Raw genomic sequence first — 26,403 nt, 5'->3', positions numbered from 1 at the left:
TATATAGATAGGAGTGTGTCAAAAAATATACATCGTCTTCGATCATAGGTTGAAAAACACCTTATGATCGACAAAAATGATAAGTACAAAAAGCCAAAAATGTCATATGTGTCTACAAAAGTGACTAGCCAATCACTGGTGGTGCTCTCTATACAAGACCACTGCCCACGCTACCCTACACAAGAACCTCCTAAAAGGTCCTGGGACTGCGACCACATAGCGCTGAAGTCGAATAGGAATATCATCTATGGTGGTCTCTGGTATATCCGCCGTCAGACGCTCTAGATCCTGTTCCAGCTCGGCTAAGGTCTCTGCGGCCGCAATCATCACTATAACTAGGTTTGGTGTCCCACAAGCAATCATCACTGACCATGGGAGCCATTTTCGAAACATCATGATGACTGAGCTTACAAGCCAGCTTGGTTTGCGCCACGATAGCTCTACTCCTTATTATCCGCAAGCTAACGGTTTGGTTGAGTCTATCAACAAAGTTTTGGTTATCATGATCCGACGAACCATTGGTATTCATCGGTCGAATTGGCACAACATGTTATTTTCAGCGCTATGGGTATACCGAACCTCAGTGAAAACTTCAACAGGGTTCACTCCTTTCCAGCTAGTTTATGGCTTGGAAGCTGTGTTACCCATTGAATGCGAAATCCCATCACTTCAAATGGCTGTCGAATTACTCCCAGCCACTTCCGAAGAGGAGAAACGTTTATTATACTTAGCTCAGTTAGATGAGACTCGACGTGACGCTGCATTGGCAATCGAGACTCACGCGAAGCGAATGAAAGCTCAGTATGATAGAAATGTGACCCCTCGAAGTTTTTCGGAGGGAGACCTAGTGCTATTATATGATCAAGCTAACGATAAGCTAGGTACTGGAAAATTCGTTCCTATGTGGCATGGACCCTACATTGTAAAGCGAAAGCTAGCAAAAGGGGCCTATGAATGTCTTTAAATACATTAGCAGATGCAATTGCTTCTCGAATGTTGGACAAACATTTACGATAATCATGCAAGTAAATTTAAAAACATTTCATCACATATGTTAAACAAGATAAGCCGGTAATAGTGATATATATATATAGATAGGAGTGTGTCAAAAAATATACATCGTCTTCGATCATAGGTTGAAAAACACCTTATGATCGACAAAAATGATAAGTACAAAAAGCCAAAAATGTCATATGTGTCTACAAAAGTGACTAGCCAATCACTGGTGGTGCTCTCTATACGAGACCACTGCCCGCGCTACCCTACACAAGAACCTCCTAAAAGGTCCTGGGACTGCGACCACATAGCGCTGAAGTCGAATAGGAATATCATCTATGGTGGTCTCTGGTATATCCGCCGTCAGACGCTCTAGATCCTGTTCCAGCTCGGCTAAGGTCTCTGCGGCCGCAATCATCACTATAACTAGGTTTCGTGTCCCACAAGCAATCATCACTGACCATGGGAGCCATTTTCGAAACATCATGATGACTGAGCCTACAAGCCAGCTTGGTTTGCGCCACGATAGCTCTACTCCTTATTATCCGCAAGCCAACGATTTGGTTGAGTCTATCAACAAAGTTTTGGTTATCATGATCCGACGAACCATTGGTATTCATCGGTCGAATTGGCGCAACATGTTATTTTCAACGCTATGGGTATACCGAACCTCAGTGAAAACTTCAACAGGGTTCACTCCTTTCCAGCTAGTTTATGGCTTGGAAGCTGTGTTACCCATTGAATGCGAAATCCCATCACTTCAAATGGCTGTCGAATTACTCCCAGCCACTTCCGAAGAGGAGAAACGTTTATTATACTTAGCTCAGTTAGATGAGACTCGACATGACGCTGCATTGGCAATCGAGACTCACGCAAAGCGAATGAAAGCTCAGTATGATAGAAATGTGACCCCTCGAAGTTTTTCGGAGGGAGACCTAGTGCTATTATATGATCAAGCTAACGATAAGCTAGGTGCTGGAAAATTCGTTCCTATGTGGCATGGACCCTACATTGTAAAGCGAAAGCTAGCAAAAGGGGCCTATGAGCTGGTAGATTTTGATGGGGACTCTTTAGGTAAACCCAGAAATGTACTTTACCTTAAGAGGTATTATGCTTAAATGATGGGTATGAAGAATGTTAGATAGGTTAGGTTTTCTTTCTAGTTAGTATGTTTGTTAGTTTAGATAGTGTGCTTAGCTTAGAAAGTGTGTTTTTCGTCGTTATTCTGGCTTATCTTGGTTTTACTCTTGATATTGCAGATGTCGACGCCTCTCCAAACATACATTGGATTTGATGATGGTGCTTGTCGTAGTACACGGAATATCTCTTCCGCGGCTTGGGTTATCTATTCGCCCTCTGACGAGTTAGTTTCTATGCATGGGGTAAGCCTCGGTCAAACGACGAACAACATTGCAGAATACAGTGCAGTGATTGAATTATTATCTGAATCTATTTCATTTGGAATTCGACGTTTGATAGTGAGGTTAGATTCTTAACTTGTTGTATTACAGCTTAATAGAGTATATGCCATTAGAAATCCTGTGTTATTAAGGTTGTTTTTGAGAGTGCGTCTCTTGGAACGTGAATTTGATTACATTGAATATCAGCATATTCCAAGGTCTTTAAATACATTAGCAGATGCAATTGCTTCTCGAATGTTGGACAAACATTTACGATAATCATGCAAGTAAATTTAAAAACATTTCATCACATATGTTAAACAAGATAAGCCGGTAATAATGATATATATATAGATAGGAGTGTATCAAAAAATATACATCGTCTTCGATCATAGGTTGAAAAACACCTTATGATCGACAAAAATGATAAGTACAAAAAGCCAAAAATGTCATATGTGTCTACAAAAGTGACTAGCCAATCACTGGTGGTGCTCTCTATACGAGACCACTGCCCGCGCTACCCTACACAAGAACCTCCTAAAAGGTCCTGGGACTGCGACCACATAGCGCTGAAGTCGAATAGGAATATCATCTATGGTGGTCTCTGGTATATCCGCCGTCAGACGCTCTAGATCCTGTTCCAGCTCGGCTAAGGTCTCTGCGGCCGCATCCTATGGGGGTGGTGCTGGTACAGCTGGTACTCTCCTCTCAAAAGCCCGGAGGTTGGCTGGACGCCGTGGACCTACATCTGCATTTTGAAAATTTGTACTGTCAGTTTGAGGCGATATATATAAAAACAAAAAAATATATATATAATTTGAAAACTTGTGAAAAATGAAATACCTCTGTCGTCCCACTGTTCTCCCTGTGGAAGAACCATGTCCGGATCATTCCGAAAATCCATTCCGGCATAAGGAAAGTCCTGAATAGCAAATACCTAGCTCTCTAGCCAGTGAAAGTAACCATCAGGAAATCGAACAACTGCCGCGCCCTCATCAGGATGCCGGGCCATTACCGCAACCCATCTCGTCAGCTTAGGCTCCCGAGGCGCCCCAACTGGAATTGTAAGATGCTGGGGGACCAGCATTGGAACTCTCTCTAGGGCAAAGCTGACAAGTATAGGCCCATATCCAAAGGTCTTCAGTTGTCCTCTCTTTGCCCTGGTTAGTTGGCCCTTCAAATTAGCCAACACAGCATCACACCAGTTGAAAATGGTGCCATGGTAACAGTCTATAGCCATCTGCATTTGGGACCCGGTGGCTTGGTGCAAAGCGGCCATGCCGCAAAGTCTGGTAACAGTAAAGGATATCACCATAAGTTCAGGTCGAGATATGTACTTGATTTCTATCCCCTTCTCATGGTTTTGGTTGTTGCACCACTCTAGTCGGAGACTAGCAAGGGATTGGCCACCCGGCCTAGTCCCGAATAGAAAAAGTTGCTCGCCCCTGTTAGGCAAGCCAGTGAGAAAATATATGTCGGAGGGCTCTATCTCGAGCTGGTGCTCTCCGATATAGAAACATTGCTCCTGAATGTTCCACCTTTCAACCAGCCACTCAAGAAAAGGCACTTGGCCCCTCATGCCAGCTATGGCCCAGTATTTGTACAGTCCGCAGGCTTTTAATGCATCAATGGAAGGTTGATGACCTATCGCGGCCAAATCAACATCCTCGTGCTCTCTTTCACGCCAATCAAGCATGGTGTGCTCCCTGCACATCATAAAACATCAGTGAGAATCCATAAAATTTAAAAATTTTGGTTTATTTTGGAGGTATAAGGGTTTCAAATTGTGTTTTGCGGGGTACGCACCCCGGCCTTTAGGGACAGAGCGCCGGTACGCAGGTTCCCTTAAGGCCGGGTGCGTACACCCCGTAATTTTCCCATTGGGAAAATATCGGGGTACGCAGGTCAGCAGTGCATGACCTGCGTACCCCGAAGGGCGCATTTTGAAACCCCCAATGCCCCCAAAAAATCAAATAAAAACTTAAAACTAGATTCTAAACGGATGAAAAACAAGAGAGGGGTGTTGTAGAATACCTAGTGAAACTGCATTCGATTCTGACGGTCGGATTCTCCGCAATCTTCACGGGAAGTTTCTTGTCAAAAGCCCTTTTCTCAACCTCAACAGTAAAATGGTAAAAATGACATGGTAAGAAGTCTTTTTATAGGTTTTTTGGATAAATAAATGCTAGATTTGTTTATTTTTCACCATGAAAGGACATTTTCGATGAATTTTTGCCCATCTTAAACAGGTATGAGTAATGTGTTGTTTCTGTGCAGGACAAAGGGACTTTAGGGTAAATTATCATTTTTCACGTCAGAGTCATCTTTTAAGCTCTTTTCTGACTCCTAAAATATGAAAAGATCGCCGAGTGTTTCTTTTACACTCGTTAAAATGGAATTAAAAGACGGTCCCCTTATAGCTCTTTTCTGACCGTAAAATCAGGAAAAGATTGCCGGGTTTTTGTCGTTTCAAACTCGATATGGAAATAAAATGATGTGTCCTTGATCGCTTTTTACTTTTCAGGTCAGAGACACTAATCATGAAAGTACTCCTTGGTCGCAAGATCAAGCGGTTCTCCCAGGTATTATTTTATACTTTTTCGGGCTTGGGGGACACAAATTTACGAAAAAGTTCAACCTGGAGTCTTCTTAAGTTTTTCAGACTCTCTAAAATTGAAAAACGCCGAGTTTCTCCTATACTGGGCTCTTTAAAAATTTCACAGTAAAGGACCTGTTCAATTACAAACAGGAACGAACCACTCCTTCCTAGGGTTCGAATCAAAACTAGGTTGGACTCATCTGAAGGATGAGCTTATAATCAAGCATATGTTATCCTCCTCAAGCTTGTTAAAAATAAAGAGGTACTTGCCAGAAATGGTGGGGGAAAAGAGAGAAGAATGAGCCTATTTGTTATCTTTTGTCTCAGAAGAAACTTTATTACCACTCTTGGACACGACACTTTTCATTCACCTGGGTTGGGAAATCCTTTACCTCACAGTTGATCAAACCACTTTGAAAGTCTTCAGCCGGGTTCCGGGGATTAACTTTGAGTCGTTTATCACCAAGCCATCTGTCATGTCATTATGTGTTCAAGAGGTCTGCAAGCAAAACTTTCATCTGCAAAATACTTGTCATCCATTTGACCATCCCTGAGTCAGTCCTTCCAGCAACATTTCTTCAACTTGAACAATGATTTCGTGTTGTGGGCTTGCCTGCAACGGGTCGCTTTCTATCGATATCAACACATTATCTAGAGAGATGACTTAGAAATCGTCAGTACCTTGAAGTCTGCATGCATCAATGGCAGGTTTCTCGCCTTTGACGTCAGTTTACATCATTGACTCTCGATCGAAGGATTCCGTGAAATGTTCGACATCAACTCATTCATTCACATCTCATGGATTGTACTGGGTACTTTGAGAACCATTGACATTACTGGTGGTCTCTCTCACACTTGTTAACAGTTTACATCATCGACTGGTAATCAAGTGTTTTCTACCATGTTCGACATCAACTCATTTATTCGCATGGCTAGAATCGTACCAATTCGGGAAGTAGAAATGAAGACCCTGGATCTAGTTTCCACCATCCAGGCTGCGAGGAGTTTTGTATTCATTATCTAAGTAGACTAATCATAAATAGATGGCTGCGCCCATACTGTGTCTACAAAAGTCTATGATTATGATGTACTGCAAGATCATTCCTGTATCAGAGTAGTTAGTCTGTTACTTAAAGTTTTGATCTGAGTATGGGAATGCCTACCTCAGTGATGATATAATCTTATACATGTATTTTGTGTTGAAAATTGCAGGTTCTGACCAGGCTCTCCACGAGATAATCCTTGAAATGATAAAGCGCTTCACCCTTCCTAGATAATACAAAACCCTAATCTATTACAGGCTTCGCACTTTAGGGGGCAATCTGTTACACTAAAAAATGTCACCATGACTATTTACAGTTAGTATGGCTCTATCAACAGTCATGCTATCCTCTTAGGCAAGTCTTATGCCTCTGCTCTCCATGTAAAACTCCAAGAAGAGAGAAAGTCTTTATAAATGTATTTATCTCTGGGTACGCAGGTTCTCTCAACCTTACCTGCGGGTACGCACCCAATGTTCACAAAAGTTGCGTACTTGTACGCTCTGTATGTAAAGGGGCAGGTGCGTACCCCTGTAAAGGTCAAAATGTTCAAGTTTCATCTTTAAAAAGTTACTTGTGGTCATTTCTAGAGCATTCTAGAAGGTTGTTCGACGTGTATTGAGCGCCTCCAGATGGTTCATGTACCCCTACCAAAGAGGAACTTATCCCATCAATGAGGGAGCTATCCCATCCAAAGAGGGGATTATCCCATTGATGGTGGACCTGAATAACTTCCTCTAGACCACTATAAATACAGGCATTGGGCCAGAAGGAGGGGAGGTTGGAAGCTAAACATTTCTAAGGGTAGATGATGCTGGAATTAGGACTCCCATTTAGAAGCTTGTGAGGAGAGATTGCCATCTTTGCTTGTTCTATTTGGAAGTGGGTGAGCTTTGTCAAAGTAAAGGAGAACTCTTGATGGACCCTGGGAGGGACTTGCACAACACCAAGGCTCAGGTTGTAATTGTTCCTTTTGTTTCCTATTAATGCAAATGAGTTCATTCTTCTCAATAACTTGTTATGTATGAGTTGTTTCATGTACTCCTTGGTCTATGTGTTAAATATGTTTTATTTTATGAGATTATCAAGTGCTATTTAATCGTTTGATTGTTAGTGGATGCAGGTTTCAAAGTGAAGGAGGAGCTCATCCGGATCAGCGGGGCTGGACTGCTACAACGGCGTTGGACTGCAGGTAGGATCTAAACACTTGATTTATTGTATGGTAAATGCATGTTTAGAGAAGGATCGCTCTTGTTTGTCTTGTTTGTCACTAGAGAGTCTTAGGCTCCTAGGGAGGTTGGTTGTGTCTGCACTACCGACTCTTTCCGCCTGACAACAAGTGATCATGCGATCGAGGTCCGTCATTTTTGCTGTCCGAATGGACTCCTATGTGGCCTCTGTGTGGGGAGGAGATGGTTGGGGGGCATTTCTAAGGGAGGTTGCAGGCTCGGTTTGCCTTGTATTATTTCCTTCCTTTGCCTTTGTGTCAAGGCTGCCATAGGCGATCATTTGATTAAGGTCTACTATTGTTGCTATCTGGGTGGACTCTTAGGTGGCATCAGTGTGGGGTGGGGAGGTTTGTATGGCCTCTCTATGATAGGATTTGCAGTCAGTCATCCTCTTTTTATTTCCTTACTTTTCCTTCGCATCAAGGTTGTCATAGGCGACTGGGAGATCAAGGTCCGTCGTCGCTACTGTCCGGGTGGATTCCTAGGTGGCCTCGGTGTAGGGGCGAGGAGGGTTGGGGCTCATTTATAATATAGAGGTTGCGTGATTGGTTGTTCTCCATTTATTTCCTTTGCATCGAGACTGTCGCAGGTGATCGGGAGATCGAGGTCCACCATTGCTGCTATATGGGTGGACTCCTAGGTGGCCTCGGTGCGGGGTGTGGAGGCTTTTGGAGGAATTTCTAAGGGAGTGGGTGAGTGATCACTCGTTTTCTTGTTGGTTAGGGCATGGTTGCAATCTCTAGAGTGGCCTTGGCATGTTGTGGCTCATCAGGTCTACCTATTTGTTCACCATGTCCTTGGCATGTTGCATGTGCTTCCTTCTTGGGATGCAATAGGTGCAAGGCATAAAAGTTTTACATGATATTTTGACATCTCTTTGACTTGATGCGTGTTCAGGTTGGATCTTGGTAAGAGAACAGCCAGAATGCCCTTTGAAGTGGGAGGGTGCTACCTGGTTGATCCTGCCAATAGTCATATGCTTGTCTCAAAGATTAAGCCATGCATGTCAAAGTATGAACTAATTCAGACTGTGAAATTGCGGATGGCTCATTAAGTCAGTTATATATATATATATATATATATATATATATATATATATATATGGTACCATACTACTCAAATAATCGTACTAATTCTAGAGCTAATACGTGCACCAAGTCCTGACTCTTTTGAAGGGATGCATTTTTTAGATAAAAGGTCGGCATGAGCTTGCTCACATCTCTAGTGAATCATGATAACTTGACGGATCGCACAGCCCTTGTGCTGGCAATGCTTCATTCAAATTTTTTCCCTATCAACTTTCGATGGTAGGATAGAGGCCTACCATGGTGGTGATGGGTGATGGAGAATTAGGGCTTGATTCCTTAGAGGGAGCCTAAGAAACGACTACCACATCCAAGGAAGGTAGCAGGCGTGCAAATTACCCAATCCTGACATCGGGAGGTAGTGACAATAAATAACAATACTGGGTTCATCGAGTCTGGTAATTGGAATGATTACAATCTAAATCCCTTAATGAGGATCCATTGAAGGGCAAGTCTGGTGCCAGCAACCACGATAATTCCAGTTCCAATAGCATATATTTAAGTTGTTGTAGTTAAAAAGCTCGTAGTTGGATCTTGGGTCATAAAGGTCGGTCCACCTACTTGGTGTGCACCTGCCCTTCTGTCCCTTTTGTCGGCGGTGTGCTCTTGGCCTTAATTGGCTGGGTCACGACACCTGCGCTGTTATTTTGAAAAAATTAGAGTGCTCAAAGCAAGCTTATGCTCTGAATACATTAGCATTGGAATAACGTGATAGGAGTTTGGTCCTATTGTGTTGGCCTTCGGGACCAGAGTAATGATTAATAGGGACTGTCGAGGGCATTTGTATTTCATTTTCAGAGGTGAAATTCTTGGATTTATGAAAGATGGACCACTGTGAAATCATTTTCCAGGGATGTTTTCATAATCAAGAACGAAATTTGGGGGCTCGAAGATGATTAGATACCGTCGTAGTCTCAACCGTAAACGATGTCGACCAGGAATTGGCGGATATTTCTCTAAGGACTCCGCCAGCACCTTCTGAGAAATCAAAGTGTTTGGGTTCCATGGGGAGTATGGTTGCAAGGCTGAAACTTAAAGGAATTTATGGAAGGGCACCACCAAGAGTGGAGCCTGTGGCTTAATTTGACTCAACACGGGGAAACTTACTAGGTCCAAACTTAGTAAGGATTGACAGATTGAGAGCTCTTTCTTGATTCTATGGGTGGTGGTGCATGGCCATTCTTAGTTGGTGGAGCGATTTTTCTGGTTAATTCTGATAATGAGCAAGACCTTAGCCTGCTAACTAGCTACTAGAGGTTCCCCTTCGCGGCTAGCTTCCTAGAGGGACTATTGCCATTTAGGACATGGAAGTTTGAGGCAATAACTGGTCTATGATGCCTTTAGATGTTCTAGGCTGCATGCATGCTACACTGATGCAACCAATGAGTTTTTCTCCCTGGCTCAAGAGGATCGGGAAATCTTCTCAATTGCATCGTGATGGGGATAGACCATTGCAATTATTGGTCTTCAACGAGGAAGTCCTAATAAGTGCGTGTTATCAACTCATGTTGACTATGTCCCTGCCCTTTGTGCACACCGCACGTCACTCCTACCGATTGAATGATTCGGTGAAGTGTTCGGATTGTGTCGACGATGGTGGTTCGCCATCGTCGACGTCATGAGAAGTTCATTGAACATTATAATTTAGAGGAAGGAGAAGTCGTAACAAGTTTATCATAGGTGAACCTACGGTAGGATCATTGATAGTAGGGTTTTTTTTTTTGGTTCAGGTTGGTTGGGTTTCGATTGCAATGTGGGACTGTGTGGTGCGTCTCTAGGGGAGAGGGTTTGGTGGCAACATTTTTGGTTGCTTTTCTTGAGGTAATGATTGTTTTTTCATGTGTCTGCTTGCAAGCCATTCTTGTGCTTGTCCCACCCATCCATTGTCTTTCTTTCCCCCAATGTGTTTCTGTAGGGGATTCGGAAGCTTGTTTCTTGGGCGCCCTTCTGACGATCTATTTGGCTGGGCATGGTTGCTGTAGTTGAGGTGCTTGGGAAATACGATGGATAAATTTACACTCATTTGTAGTAGCGGTGCTCGGTCTTTTGTTCATTGGAAGGCATGGGCCAAGGGTGCGGGCTGCCATAGTTGGTTCTCTTGAAAAGGCGGCGGTGGTTGATGTGTTGCTTGGGTGAGCATTTTTGTTGGTGGTTGGTTCGAGGGAGTGGTTGCACGCATGCCTGGTAGCTCAAACCTTCCGTGAGGGGAAATTGTCGAGGTGGGGTCAGTATGGGATGGATGAAGAGCAGTTCAACCTGTTGGGCTAGCCACCCTAGTCCTCTCGATTGTTCTCAATATGCCCTCGCAGAAGGGTTGGGTGTCCAGGGAATGAAAACCCCTCCCTCGGTCTGAGCTCCATCAAGATTGCAATTTTCCCCGCCAATTGGCATGAGGTTGGAAATCTTATCTCGTGCCTTTTTTGTCGAGGGAATTCCTCATCCTCTCATGAGCCACTCCCCTTTCTAAGGGAAAAAGAAGTAGCAGGTTGTGTCTTTGTTCCTCCCTTTGGATTGTGGGTTTTTTGAGGGACTTGGTCATTTCTTTGTTTCGTGGTATGCGCTTTGCGGACATCCCTCTCTTTAGTGGCCTTGTACCACTGATGTATTTATGGCCCATGGCTTTCTCTAGCATTGAGTGTCGGCCCATGACAACTCCTCTTTGGAGTTTGATTCTTGACCCCCGTTGACTTTCTCGCTGGAAAGGTTGTTGGTTGTTTTGTATACGGAGGGATGCAATAGAGGGGTGGGTTTGTTATTAGTAGTCTATTTGTCGTTTGAAGCCTTGTGTCGGGTTGGTGGGTTGTTTAACTCTCATTAACATGCTCCAGACACTAGTCTCATCACAACCCTTATCTTTTCTAGTGGTCAAGTTCAGGTTGTGATTTGTTTTCTTGGTTGTTTGATTATTGTTTTTTATGTTGTTAAGCTAGAAAGGGTGATGTGCCATAATGTATGTGGGAGGGTGTGAAGAGGTGGGATGCTTTCTGATTGGGTGCATTTTTTGATTTCTTTGGCGTGCTATTGATCTTCTCTCTTTTCTTCCCTTCTTCCTTTTACCCCTAGCTTTATGGAGAAGAGGTGGGATTGTTGTGGATTGGTGTTCGGGAAGGATGAAAAGTAGTGCGAGTTCTCGGGGTGGCCACCCTATTCCTTCTCGATCGTCGCCCCCTGCAATTACCTGCTTTTTACTAAGGCACGGGGTTTGGGAAGCTTGTTCTCTGTTTGAGCCTACCCTTGTGAGCTGATAGCCACGTTTGATATCTCTTGCTTTCATCTTGTTTTCTTCCCTTCTTGCTTTTGGCCCCTAGCTTTATGGAGAAAAGGTGGGATTGTTGTGGATTGGTGTTCAGGAAGGATGAAAAGCAGTACAAGTTCTAGGGGTGGCCACCCTAGTCCTTCTTGATCATCGTCCCCTGCAGTTCCCCCCTTTTTGCAAAGGCACGAGGTTGGGGAAGCTTGTTCTCTGTTTGAGCCTCCCCTTGTGAGCCAGTAGACATGTTTGATATCTCTCTTTCTTTCATGTTGTTTTCTTCCCTTCTTCCTTTTGGCCCCTAGCTTTACAAAGAAAAGGTGGGATTGTTGTGGATTGGTGTTCGGGAAGGACGAAAAGCAGTGCAATTTCCTGGGGTGGCCACCCTAGTCCTTCTCGACAGCCGTCCCCTACAGCTCCCCCCTTTTTGCGAAGGCACAGGGTTGGGGAAGCTTGTTCTTTGTTTGAAGCCTCCCCTTGTGAGCCGTAGCCCCAGTTGATATCTCTCTTTCTTTCATGATGTTTTCTTCCCTTCTTCCTTTTGGCCCCTATTTTTACGAAGAAAATATAGGATTGTTGTGGATTGGTGTTTGGGAAGGATGAAAAGTAGTGTGAGTTCTCGGGATGGCCACCCTAGTCCTTCTCGATTGTCATCCCCTGTAGTTCCCCCTTTTTACGAAGGCACGGGGTTGGGGAAGCTTGTTCTTTATTTGAAGCCTCCCCTTGTGAGCCGGTAGCCATGGTTGATATCCCTTTCTTTCATGTTGTTTTCTTCCCTTCTTCCTTCTGGCCCCTAACTTTACTGAGAAAAGGTGGGATTGTTGTGGGTTAGTGTTCGAGAAGGACGAAACGCAGTGTGAACTCTAGGGGTGGCCACCCTAGTCCTTCTTAATCGTCGTCCCCTTCAATTCCCCCCTTTCCACAACGGCACAGGGCTTGGGAGGCTTGTGCTTTGTTTGAGCCTCCCCTTGTGAGCCGGTAGCCATGTTTGATCGCTATTTCTTTCACCTTGTTTTCTTCACTTCTTCCTTTTGGTCCCTAGCTCTGTGGAGAAAAGGGGGCATTGTTGTGGGCTGGTGTTCGGGAAGGATTAAAAGCAGTGTGAGCTCCCGGGGTGGCCACCCTAGTCCTTCTCGATTGTTGTTCCATGCATTTCCCCCCATTTTGCAAGGTCATGGGGCTCAAGGAGATTGTTCTCTCTTTGAGCCTCCTCTTCTGAGGGGGTAGGCACCTTTGTTTCTTTTTCTTTCATGCATTTTTTCCTTTCCTCATTTTGGCCCTTAGCCTTACATTTGTTGTGGGGGTGTGCCCCTATTTAGTGTTGTGGCATATTTTTCGGTAATACATGGAAACGACTCTCTGCAATGGATATCTCGGCTCTTGTTACGATGAAGAATGTAGTGACATGCAATACTTAGTGTGAATTTTAGAATCCCGTGAATCATCGAGTTTTTTGAACACAATTTGTGCCTGAGGCCTCGATCGAGGGCACGTTTGTCTGGCCGTCGCATCGCATTCAAATGCACTCCTTGCAATGTGTTAGGGAGTAGCAGAACTGGTCATCCATGTGCAATGTCGTACGGTTGGCTGAAATACCTAAAGCGATGTTTCATTGTGTGCATCGGCGAGTGGTGATCTTGTCCCCTCGGATGGGCAGACGACATTAGTTGATGCAGACTTTGTGTGGCATTGCTCGAACTTGCTTTTCTCTCTCTTGTCCTCCCCATCGGGTAGGGTAGATTTAGCTCCAAATTTTTGACCTCAGCTCAGGCGAGAACACCCATTGAGTTTAAGCATATAATTAAGCGAAGGAAAAGAAACATACAAGGATTCCCCTAGTAGTGGCAAGCGAACTGGGAAGAGCCCATCATGAAAATTGGGCAACAACATCACCTGAATTGTAGTCTGTAGAAGTGTCCTCAGCAGCAGACCTAGGCCAAGTCCCTTGGAAGGGGGCGCTTGAGAGGGTGACAGCCCCGTCGGGCGAGGACTGTGCCACATCACAAGGTGTTTCGCCGAGTCAGGTTGTTTGGGAATGCAGCTCTAATTGGGTGGTAAATTCCGTCCAAGGCTAAATACGGGCGAGAGACTTATAGCGAACAAATACCGCAAGGGAAAGATGAAAAGGAATTTGAAAAGAGAGTTAAAGAGTGCTTGAAATTGATGGGAGGGAAGTAGATGGAGGCTGTCGATGTGTCTCAGTCAGATGTAGAATGGCTCAGGCTGGTCCGTCGCTCGACTTGAGGTGCAAACCAACACGAGCTGCTGCATTGTCATAAGTGCAAGTGGATTACTACCTATTAGTTCACCATTGTGGTGGTTGACGAATGAAGCGTTTTCCCTTGTGGTGGGCTGTGTGCACCTGCATGCTCATGGTGTTGGTTGGTGGGCTTTCCATTTGACCCGTCTTGAAACACGGACCAAGGAGTCTAACATGTGTGCGAGTCGGTGGGTTTGAAAACCTGCGAGGCACAAGGAAGCTAACGGGTGATATCCCCTCTCTTTGGGGTGCACCATCAACCGACCTTGAGCTTATGCGAAGGGTTAGAGTGCAAGCACACCTGTTGGGACCCGAAAGATGGTGAACTATGCCTGAGCAGGGTGAAGCCAGAGGAAACTCTGGTGGAGGCTCGTAGTGATACTGACATGCAAATCATTCATCTGACTTGGGTATAGGGGTGAGAGACTAATTAAGCCATCTAGTAGCTAGTTTCCTCCGAAGTTTCCCTATGGATAGTTAGAGCTCACGCGTGAGTTTTATCGAGTAAAGCATATGATTAGAGGCATCAAGGGTGTAATGCCCTCAACCTACTCTCAAACTTTAAATAGGTAAGAGGGTGCGGCTACTCCATTGAGCTGCACCGTGGAATCGAGAGCTCCAAGTGGTCCATTTTTGGTAAGAAAAACTGGCGATGCGGGATTAATCGAAAGTCGAGTTACGGTGCTAAATTGTGCGCTAACCTAGATCCCACAAAGGGTGTTGGTTGATTAAGACAACAAGACGGTGGTCATGGAAGTTGAAATCCGCTAAGGAGTGTGTAACAACTCACCTGGTGAATCAACTAGGCCCGAAAATGGATGGCATTGAACCATGCAACCTATACTTGAGCATCGGAGCAATTGCCTGGCTCGGATGAGTAGGAGGACATGGGGGTCATTGAGAAACCTTGGGCATGAGCTTGGGTGGATCGGCCCCTGGTGTAGATCTTGGTGGTAGTAGCAAATATTCAAATGAGAAATTTGAAGACTGAAGTGGGGAAAGGTTCCATGTGAACAACACTTGGACATGGGTTAGTCGATCCTAAGAGATAGGGAAGCCTTGTATAAAGGGTGCACTCTGCACAAGCATCGAAAGGGAATCAAATTAATATTCCCAAACCAGGACATGGCGGCGAGTGGCAACATTAGGAAATCTAGAGACATCATCAGGGGCCCCGGAAAGAGTTATCTTTTCCTTTTAACAGCTTGCCCACCCTGAAATCGGTTCTCCTGGAGATAGGGTCCAGCAGCTGAAAGAGCACCACACACCTTGTGGTGTCTGGTGCACCCTCGGTGGCCCTTGAAAGTCTAGAGGATCAAGTACTTTTCATGCCTGGTTGTACTCATAACCACATTAGGTCTCCAAGGTGAACAACCTTTGGTCAATAGAACAATGTAGGTAAGGGAAGTCGAAAAAATGGATCCATAACTTCGGGAAAAGGATTGGCTCTGAGGGCTGGGCCCATGGGTTATGCCCTCAACTCGTGGGTTGTTGGCATTTTGCCCGAGTTTCTCTCGCGGCAAGGGCAGGAAGTCGTGTGCCGATTGGGCTACGGGCATAGAATGCCCCCTACCGGGGGTTTTTCCCTAGGCATCGAACAGTCACCTCAGAACTGGTATGGACAAGGGGAGTCCAAATATTTAATTAAAACAAAGCATTGCGATGATCCCTACAGATGCTGACACAATGTGATTTCTTCCCAGTTCTTTGAATGTCGAAGTGAATAAATTCAACCAAGTGCGGGTAAACGGCGAGAGTAACTATGACTCTCTTAAGGTAGCCAAATGCCTCGTCATCTAATTAGTGACGCGCATGAATGGATTAATGAGATTCCCACTATCCCTATATATTATCTAGAAAAACCACAACCAAGGGAACAGGCTTGGCAGAATCAGCGGGGAAAGAAGACCCTATTGAGCTTGACTCTAGTCTGACTTTGTGAAATGACTTGAGAGGTGTAGAATAAGTGGGAGTCGTTTTCGGCGCAAGTGAAATACCACGACTTTTAACATTATTTTACTTATTCCATGGGGCGGAGATGGGGCACTGTCCCTGTTTTTGGCCTTAAGGCACATTTCGGCGGGTTGACCCAGGTAGAAGACATTGTTAGGTGGGGAGTTTGGCTGGGGTGGCACATCTGTTAAAAGATAACATAGGTGTCCTAAGATGAGCTCAACGAGAATAGAAATATCGTGTGGAACAAAAGGGTAAAAGCTAATTTGATTTTGATTTTTAGTACAAATACAAATCGTGAAAGCGTGTCCTATCGATCCTTTAGATTTTCAGAATTTGAAGCTAGAGGTGTCAGAAAAGTTACCACAGGGATAACTGGCTTGTGGAAGCCAAGCGTTCATAGCGACGTTGCTTTTTGATCCTTCGATGTCAACTCTTCCTATCATTGTGAAGAAGAATTCACCAAGTTTTGGATTTTTCACCCACCAATAGGGAACGCGAGTTGGGTTTAGACCATCGTGAGACAGGTTAGTTCTACCCTCGTGATGAACCGCACCGCAATAGTAATTCAAATTAGTATGAGAGGAACCGTTGATTCAAACAATTGGTCATCATGCTTGGTTGAAAAGCCAGTGGTGCAAAGCTACCATGTGTCAGATTATGACTGAACGCCTCTAAGTCAGAATCCACGCTAGAAGTGATGCACGTCACTCTTCAACTGTATCTTGACCCACAGTAGGGGTGTTGCTTTGTCACCCCCAAGGGTGTTGCTTTGTCACGATGAAGTCATGAATGGCCACTAAATCAAAGTATGGGAACAAATAAGTACAACTAAGCATCCATGTGATAAGTATTATGAAGGATAGACAAGATGACAAAGGAGTAGCTAGTTGACAAAAAGGACCTGATATATATCAAGAAGGCCACTTCCCACGAAGGGAGCAATGACATGACAAACAAAGAGGGAAAGTGATCGATGGCCGATACCCTGCCAAGAAGAAGTTCAAACAAATACTTCATGACATTGAAGGAAAGAAGGAGAAGGACCCATGAAGAAGACATCATTGATGAATGAACAAGTCCCTAGCTAAGAGGGAGTTCTAACAAGTTCCCAACTACAAAGGAGCTTGGCCAAGTTCTTTGTCATAGGAAACTTCGGCATGTCTTCCTTAATTAAGGGGAAGAGATAGACACAACATTCTTGTCTTCACTTGACAAGAAAGAATGGGAGGATTGGGTAATCATCTGGCCTCTGATGCTCTTTAAGGAGGTGTAGGGCATCAAAGACAAGAGTAGGTAAGAGGAGCGATATTCTTTGAGGGCTGGAAACCCAAGACAAGAATCGTCATAGAAGGTCATACTCAGGGAACACCTGGGTGGGTATGTACCTTTAGAGATAATGACTAAGGTGTTTATAAGCCATTGGCCTTGCTAACATTGTGCTCTGATCTTATGAGAGATAAAGCTATTAGTCAAGGCCTTGCTATGAACAATGTTGGCTAATATGATGCTATAACAGATGGGTTTCCAATCCAATTTCTCTTATGTGAATTATTCAAGATTGAAAAATAGCCAAACACCTTGTAATGATTTATGAATACCTCCTTAGTTAAGAGGGGGTGTTGAAGAAAGTGTAACTGGGTTCGGTCTTCATAAATGTACTTTTGATATTCGTATTTATTCAATCAAAGAAATATATATATATATATATATATATATATATATATATATATATATATATATATATTTATCATTGAGTTTCTTGCTCATTGTAATAGGCCTAGCACATGTTAAAGTGTTATAAAGAGTCAAAAGAAAATGTTGAAGACCTTAAGGGCATGTTACATCAGGTATATTTATGTATTAGAGTTAAAGATATTCCTACCCTTGTGCCTTCGTTTGGGTCGTGTGCCCATTCAAACCCCAAATTTCCTTCGGGTGAGCCGGGTCATCCCATGTCATGCCGTGTGTGGGTGACCGGGCACACGTGGCTGTGCCAAAAATGCTAAGTTGTGACCACCCGTGTGCCTTCTGCATGTTCGTGTGGTCTATTTTCTCGACACTCCCTCGTGCCTTTGTTTGGGTCGTGCACCCATGCAAACCCCAAATTTCATTCGGGCAGGTTGGGTCGGCTCGCCCAGGGTAGGTCGAGTCATACCGTTTATGTGTGGGTGCCCGCACACATGTGGCCGCGCAAAAAATTCTAAGTCATCACCACCCGTGTGTCATCTGCATGTTCGTGCGGCCCGTTTTCCTGATGCTCCCTCGCGCCTTTGTTCAGGTCGTGCACCCATGGAAACCCCAATTTTCGTTTGGACCATGCCCACATGGAAACCCCAAATTTCTTTCGGGCGGCTCGGATCGTAGTGTGTGTGGGAGCCCATGCAAAGGCGTTCGGGCGAGTCGGGTCAGGTCATGCCGTGTCATGTGTGGGTGATCAGGAACATGTGGCCTTGCAGAAAATGCTAAGATGTGACCATCCGTGTGCCTTCTGCAGGTTCGTGCGACCCGTTTTCCCGATGCTCCCTCGTGCCTTCATTCGGGTTGTGCACCCATGGAAACCCCAAATTTCGTTCCGGCGGGTCAGGTCGTGCCATGTGTGGGTGCTCGGGCACATGTGGTAGTGCCAAAAATGCTAAGTCATGACCCCCCGTGTGCCTTCTACACGTTCATGCAGCCCGTTTGCCCAATGCTCCCTTGTGCCTTCGTTCGGGTCGTACACCCATGGAAACCCCAAATTTCGTTCGAGTTGTGTATACAAGGAAACCCCAAATTTTGTTCAAGTCGGGTCATGTCATGTCGTGTGTGGGTGCCCGTCCAAATGTGTTCGCGTTATAGACATATTTAGGCACTGCAACCCAAAACTCATATGTCCATAAACTAAGGACTCCTTAAGTCCCTAAAAGTGTTGCTTCATACCCTAAAGGATCATGGTCACCTGATTACATCATTTCCTAGAAGTTCCACCTGAAACACTACTCAGAACTGGCCAAAACTGGACCATACAGGCTACTCCATGGACAAGGTACAATGCATACTGACTGCCTAACTGGACAGGTGTGATGCATACTGAAATAGTCTTTTGTGGGGTGCGATGAGCGAGAATAGACAAATGGCAGAGACAGTTTGCAAGGTGGATGATCATGAAATATTCCAGAAACTTCTCCTGTGACACTTGTCTCTCTGAATTTGCCTAGGGATGAGTAAGAGATCATGAAATCTCCAAGTGGAACCAAAAACTATCAGTGGAATGACACTAATCAAAACCCCAGAGCTGACTCACACCCTTGCAAGACATCTATAAATGGATCACTCATCTGAGAGATCTATAGGTTGGAATTTTGTATTTTGTAAGGAAGTGTTGTTGTTTTGCTGAGAAGAGACATTGCATTGTTGGGTGATTTGCTTGTTCATGAGCTGAAGAGGGCTTCTACAACTGGGAGGATGATGTTGGATTAGACAGTTGGGTTGTAATCCTCTCTTACATTACTATTAATAAATTTCTTTGAGTTTTCCTCCATATGATCTTGTATTTGTGAATTTTATTGTTTATGAATGAAATTGTATGGTCAATGTGTTTCTGATTCCGCATTGTTTATGATGTTTTAGATAGAGATGCTTTGATAGTTTGCTGTTACTTTGACTCTACAGGTACTCTTTGAAGCAGGACAAGTAGGAGAGGAGTAGAAAATTCTATCAAGGAAAGGAGAAATCAAGCTAGGATCAAAGCGAAAGATCTAGATTGGTTCTCTATTCTTCTCTTCCATCTATCACACTTAAAGGAACTCTTGAAAAGCTTTCATTGTTTGTTTCTAAGATAGCTACCCATCTTAGTGGGACTAGCAGTTCGAATCGACACTAGTTTTCCCTGAAACAAAATGGTGACTCCACTAGGGATTGAATAGTTTGTTTTCTTTGTTTATTGTTTGCTTTATAAACTACAGACGGAGCCTGAAGTTAGCTAGCTAGCCTTCAAAATTCCTTTTCTATGCAATTGCGAAGTAGATAAACACTGCTTCAGTCAATCTCTGGGTTGGTTTATGAACTAAACATCTAACTTACAAAGCATCCTAAGTGCCCTTGTGGTAGCTCAAAACCTCATCATATCCTACCCTTATGCTTTGTGTTTACTGTCCATCATTACTCAGCCTAAATCATTGAACTTAGCTGCAAGTTTTGAGCAAAAAACCAAGCTCAGTTTTGCTCCCTGGCCCATCTCACTGTCTATAACTATGCAACTTGGATGCATCACACCTCTCGTGTGTTGAAGGTGAGATGCATCCCTGTTTCCCTATGTTTTAGATATGATGATTGAGTAAACTATGTTTTCTTCTCTAAAATTTGGTTTTTCTCTCTTTTTTTAGCTTTATTTAGTAGTTTTGTTGTTCATGATCAGTACCTTCTTGCTGTAACCATCTTCCTTCACATTATTTCAACCTCCATCAGTTAGGAATTGTAAATGTTTTTGTGTATTTGTCGATCATTTGAAATCCTCCTTTGTTGAAAGTAGCCTAATCGAACTGTCGTTTTTGATGCAAGTATCATAATTATCATTCTAAATCAAAAGAAGAGTGTCCTAAAGTCTTCCTCTTCTAGATAGTTGATTGTACTTTTGTCATTGTACTTGATTTTGAAATTATTAGTATTTCAAGTGTCGAAAACAGTTTTAAATTCAAAATCGAAAAGTGTCGTCTTAGTCTTCCTTTTGTTTTTGAAAAGAAAAAATTGTTAGCACTGTAGCTTTGAAAGAAAATAGTTCAGATCTGTACTTAGCTTTCTTTTTCTTCATTCACACATTAAGAAAGTGGAAAACAAATACATGCATGTGCATCTACATTTTGACTGCTTGTTTTGATTTAGGAAAGTGCATTTAGTGTGTGCTCTATGCTCTCTACTGAAAGAAAAATCGTTATCTTCTTTCCTTTGTAGCTAGGATTTTCATTGCTAAAAGAACATAAATGATTGTTTATCATTTTAGATTGCATATTTAGGAATTTCACATCTACATCATGCGGTGAACCTTGAAAGACAAACTTCTAAGCAGGATCAACCATAAAATAAACCTCAATGAACATAAAAATTCTTTGGAATCTAACACAACACATCTAGAAGTCTAGGCTAGAGACGTGTTCCGGCGTCGTAAAACCTGGTAACTATCGTTTTCATTGTAAGTTGGGTGATTCCTCCTCTTTGATATGACAAGTGCTAGTACGGACTTGTGCTCCCCATACCGTCGTGTATATATTGGGAGACCACAATAGGATTTCATCCTTTATCCTTAGGAAGCCGTGTTTGTCGCCCTATCGATCGTAATGCACTAAACACAACATTTGGGAAGATTGACTACTGTACATAAGTCCTTGGTAATTTCACTATCATTTATCACCAAGGTGTATTTTGTAGTTTTACAATCAATTTGGTAAACCCTCTAGCTAGACTTCCAGAGCAGTCACTTTCATTCCTTTTCGACTCCTTAAAAGAAAAGGTCCATCTGAGCACTTGCCACTTCAGGCTCATTAAAAATCGAAGGTGACTAGAGCCACCTTTATATTTTTCTCGACTCTTAAAAATTGAAAAAGCAAGTTGCATCCAAGTGTCTTTAAAATTTATTTTAAACGGAATAACATCCTTGTTCCTACGTTGACCTGAGGTTAAGGTAATGGAGTCTACCAATCAAGGAATCCCCCTTGGAGGGAATCCTAGTCCTTTCTCCTCTTGGGGAAATATTGGTTCTCCATATATGGCTACATTGTCCCTTACAAGAATCACAATCGACCTGCCGGTATGGCTTTTCTCGACCTCTGTCGTTCAAAACACCGCAATTCCTCAACAATCTAATTAGAAACCATATGATACTGAAGTTACCCCTTCGCCTTCTACTTCGTTTGTTTCTCCTTCCCCTTCTTCCTCTTCGCTTGGTGAAACTAGTGACACTAAAAACCAAGTTAGTGAGAAGAAAAGGAAAGGGAAGGAGAAGAAGAAGAAGTTGGCTAAATAAGGGAACACCAAAGCATCATCTAGCAAAACTCTGCACACTAAGGTTTCCAAACCAAAAACTCCATGCGCAATTTGCAAGGAGAACCATTACCATAGAGATTTCCCTTGCATCCCACGGATCTTGAGAGAATGGTCTCCTTGGTTGCACCATTCGATGTCATCAACCCCTGACAGTCAGGTTGACAGCACAGCATCAACTAGTGAAAACGAAGTCAACAGACGAAAAGGAAAAGCTAGAGTTCCATGTAGGTTATGTGAGGGTGATCATACTCTTTACCGTTGTCCTTTTCTAGATGAAGCCAAAAGCATTTTGGATAACTACCCTACTTCACCACAGCATCTTCCACCTAGATACAAGAAACTCTTTCCAAATCCTTCACTAGTTGAAAATCCGATTGACATAACTCAATTCTCAATCGAATCACCTATCATTGAAAGTGAACCTTCTGAGTCCATACCAGATCAAAGGCAACTGGTCAATATGGCAGTTGACCCAATCTTGCCTTTAGAAAATCCACCTTCAGATGATATAGTTTCCAAAGAGGATGAGAATGACATCGTTCAAATTCTTTTTGTCAATATAGAGTCTAATGAACTTGGGGGCAATCTGCTCATTCCTACACCACAGGAAGAGACCCCCCCAGTTCATGAAACTTATCCAAACATTTATCTAGTACCTCCTCCGAGCAGTCTGGTTGTTTTCTTTTATTGGAATCAACTAGCGAAACCTCGCCTTCCATCTAATGTACCCTTCCAAATCATAGTACAGTTTTACAAAATGATTGTGTCTAGTACAATCATAGATGAAGGGGCTTTGGTGAGTATCCTTTCCTCAACTACTTGGAAAGTGCTTGGTTCGCCATCGATTTTCCTGCAAAACAAAATTTTTCGGGCTTCAACAAAGGAACCAGTCGACCATTAGGGATCCTTCCAAAGTTTCCTATAACTTTGAGAAAGAAAACCATTTATATAAATGTGATGGTATTCCAAGGTCCACTAGATTACAATCTACTCCTTGGACGTGATTATATATTTAGCATGGAAGCCATTATCTCCACATTCTTTCGAGTGATGTTTTTTCAACATGAAGGGAGACTGGTACAACTTGTCGACCAACTTTCATTTCCTGGTTCAAACACAGCTATAAAACAACCATCATCCCTAAATGGCCTCTTCGCATCAACAATGTCTCTTCCATCTTCATCCCATCCACCTAATTACCACGAGTAGTTCGGTGTGTGATGAAGATTAGGGGGCATGCACCCTATTCTTTATCGGCAGGTGAACCTAGAGGAAAATAGAGATTTTCTTGAAAGGTTATAATGCTTGGACCGAATAACATTCCTGTATAGGTTATGTCATCAGTATGACATGATTATTTCCTTTGTATGATTGTGAATGGAATCTCATAGCATTTGCCTTCATACGTTATGTGATTGGAAGCTCACAGCAGTCACCTTTGTCCATTTCGATATACATCACAAAGGAAAAGTTTTTTGTCAGCCGACAGAAACAATCCTACCTAATAGTAGGAACTTCCCTCTGATAACCTGGAAACTCTCCTTTTACTGAAATACCTGGGGGCATGCAAACCTTTGCATGCAAGTGAAAAGCGACATTTGATTTTCTTAGTTTGTAGGTTCTTAACCCTTTAACCTCGTAGCTCAATCGTTTCTAGCTTACATAAAAATGTCATGAGTACATGTTATAGTAGTGATCAAGCTCATTAAAAAATAAATCTACCAAGAGACATTATCAAAAGACTGGCAAGAGCAATGTTCCTGCAAGGTTCAAGCTCGTTAAAAAATCAACCTGCACTGAGCACATGTTGGCACAAGGTTCAAGCGCATTAAAAAATAAACCTGCCTTTGGTAAATAACCTTTTGTGATCGCTTTGCTATCTACCCTTTTGAAATTTGGTTGTGTTCCTTCCATCACCTCCATTTCATTCGGCCGACCATACGCTTCCACTTGATTGTTTACCCTTTTGAGGAACATCTGAGATGAGTGATTCTGATTGCCACCCTCTTCACACAGGCATGTTTTGAGAAGTCCGAAACTTACCTAGAACCAGCTGCTACCCAGAAATATCACTCGTTCCTAAAAAATGAGCCTCTTTTAAACTCTTTTTAGACTCATTAAATATCAAAATATTGTCAAGCTATTAGCCTTCCCAGCTCATTAAACTAAGGGGAATACTATCCCTCTCATATATTTTAATCTTTTTGGACTTGAGGGATTATTAAACAAAAAGATTGAGCACTTGTCTTTGTCGGGTCGTTAAAACTATCAAAAAGTCATCCCTTTCATATTATTTTACACTTTTTCAGACTTAAGGGATTATGCCATGAAAAAGGACTATTAGAGTCTCCTTTTCATCTATTTTCAGAATCTCTAAACAAGAAAAGGATCGAGTTATCTTTGTCATTAAACACAATAAAACAATAGAGACAAACTTGTCCACCCAGACAAGAACGAGTCTCACTAATGCTAGGCTCGCTAAACAAAAAGCGACAGGTTTGCCCGAAGGGAAAATTATAGACCAAGCATATGTTATCCTCCTCAAGCTTGTCAAAAATAAAGAGGTACTGGTCAGCAATGACTGGGGAAAAATGGGAAGAAAACTTGAAGAACTCTATTGGTAGCAAGTTTCTCTTGAACATGACACTTTCACTCCATCACCGTGATTGAGTTGGGTTGTATTTCCATTCACCGTCACCATTGGTCCACCGTGCCATCCATGGGGTTAACGCTACCAGTCCATATCTGTGTCTTCAATATGTTCAAGAGAAGTCATTCAGAGAATTCACCATCCAGCAAACACCTCATCCACTACATTACATCCACGCTTCATTTTTCATGACCCCCATTCCTGAACCTCATATCATCAGATCATTTTCACCTCCACAAAAAACATTTGCTCTGTTTTGCATCGTAGATGTGGGATACATCAAGGCCCTCCTATGACAGGTCACTTCTTGTCAACGTCAGCTCATTATCCAAGAAGTTGACTTAGAAACAACCCTTTCAGGACTTTGAAGCTTGCATGCCTCAATGGCAATTTCTCACTTTCGGCGACAGGTTTACATCAATGACCTTTGACTGAAAGACTTTGTGTGGTTTTCAACATCAGCTCATGTATTCACACCATGTGAATTGTACTGTAGTACCTTGAGGGTCATCATCATTATCGGTGATTCCTCTTGCATTTGTTAACAGCTTACATCATTCGTTGGTAATCAGGTGATTTCTTTCCATGTTAGACTTCAGAACATCTTTTCACATGGATCGACTTGCACATCGGACGAAGATTGTACGAGTTTTGAAGACCCCGGATCTAGTTTCATCCATCCAGGCTGTGATATATTCAGGAAAATAGAAAAATCAATTTTACACAGAAGCTGCACAGATAGTCATCTAGCCAGGGAAGATGAATCTTCATGCGAAGAATAAAAATTCTGCAGCAGCAGACAATTTCCTGTCCTATGTACATGAAAATGAATTTATAAAGTTGAGCATGGGAATGCCCACCTCAGCTATATCATGAAACTATATGATGATGATGTATTGTATTGTATCTTATACAAGTCACCTTCCAGTTCGAATACCTCGGATCCTAATGAATAAAACATTTCACCCGACATCAGAATGTTTACGACCTCATTCTTTAGGGGGCATCTGTTATAGACATATTTGGGCACTGCAACCCCAAACTCATATTTCCATAACCTAAGGACTCCTTAAGTCCCTAAAAGTGTTGCTTCATACCCTAAAGGATCATGGTTAGTAGATTACATCATTTCCCAGAAGTTCCACCTGAAAAACTACTCAGAACTGGCCAAAACTCGACCATGCAGGTTGCTCCACGGACAAGGTGCGATGGATACCGACGGCCTAACTGGCCAGGTGTGATGCATACTGAAATGGCCTTATGTGGGCTATGATGAGAGAGAATAGACAAATGGCAGAGACAGTTTGCAAGGTGGAAGATCATAGAATCTTCCAGAAACTTCTCCTGTGACACTTGCCTCTCTGAATTCACCCAGGAATGAGTAAGAGATCATGAAATCTCCAGTGGAACCAAGAACTATCATTGGAATGACACTAATCAAAAACCCAGAGCTGACTCAAACCCTTGCAAGACATCTATAAATGGATCACTCATCTAGGATATCTAGAGGCGGGAATTTTTTATTTTGTAAGGAAGTGTTGCTAGTTTGCTGAGAAGAGACATTGCATTGTTGGGTGATTTCCTTGTTCATGAGGTGAAGAGGGCTTCTAAAACTGGGAGGATGATGCTGGATTAGACAACTGGGTTGTAATCCTCTCTTACATTACTATTAATAACTTTCTTTGAGATTTCATCCATATGATCTTGTATTTGTGAATTTTATTTTTTATGAATGCAATTGTATGGTCAATGTGTTTCTGATTCCGCATTGTTTATGATGTTTTAGATACATATGCTTTGATAGTTTGCTATTACTTTGAATCTATAGGTACTCTTTGAAGTAGGACAAGTAGGAGAGGAGTAGTAAATTCTATCAAGGAAAGGAGAAATCAAGCTAGGATCAAAGCGAAAGATCCCAGTTGG

General features: G+C 42.9%; 2 non-coding genes and 1 pseudogene across 2 annotated transcripts; all 3 read left to right on the top strand.

Moving 5' to 3' along the window:
- The first annotated feature begins 8,213 nt into the window (after positions 1 to 8,213).
- LOC149221906 (18S ribosomal RNA) lies at positions 8,214 to 10,052 on the top strand (annotated as a pseudogene).
- Positions 10,053 to 12,952: 2,900 nt separating this feature from the next.
- Positions 12,953 to 13,107, top strand: LOC149221905 (5.8S ribosomal RNA). The gene has a single exon (XR_016249768.1). It is a non-coding gene; the product is annotated as a 5.8S ribosomal RNA (ribosomal RNA).
- Positions 13,108 to 13,355: 248 nt separating this feature from the next.
- On the top strand, positions 13,356 to 16,624 carry LOC149221904 (25S ribosomal RNA). Its single transcript, XR_016249976.1, has one exon. It is a non-coding gene; the product is annotated as a 25S ribosomal RNA (ribosomal RNA).
- The last annotated feature ends 9,779 nt before the right edge of the window (positions 16,625 to 26,403 follow it).

Source organism: Pinus tabuliformis, chromosome Q (genome assembly GCF_031772625.1).
Source record: "Pinus tabuliformis cultivar Carrire ecotype Pingquan chromosome Q, CPIR1, whole genome shotgun sequence".
Lineage (NCBI taxonomy): Eukaryota > Viridiplantae > Streptophyta > Pinopsida > Pinales > Pinaceae > Pinus > Pinus tabuliformis.
Note: the sequence above shows the minus strand (reverse complement) of the source record. Positions and strands in the feature narration are given on the sequence as shown.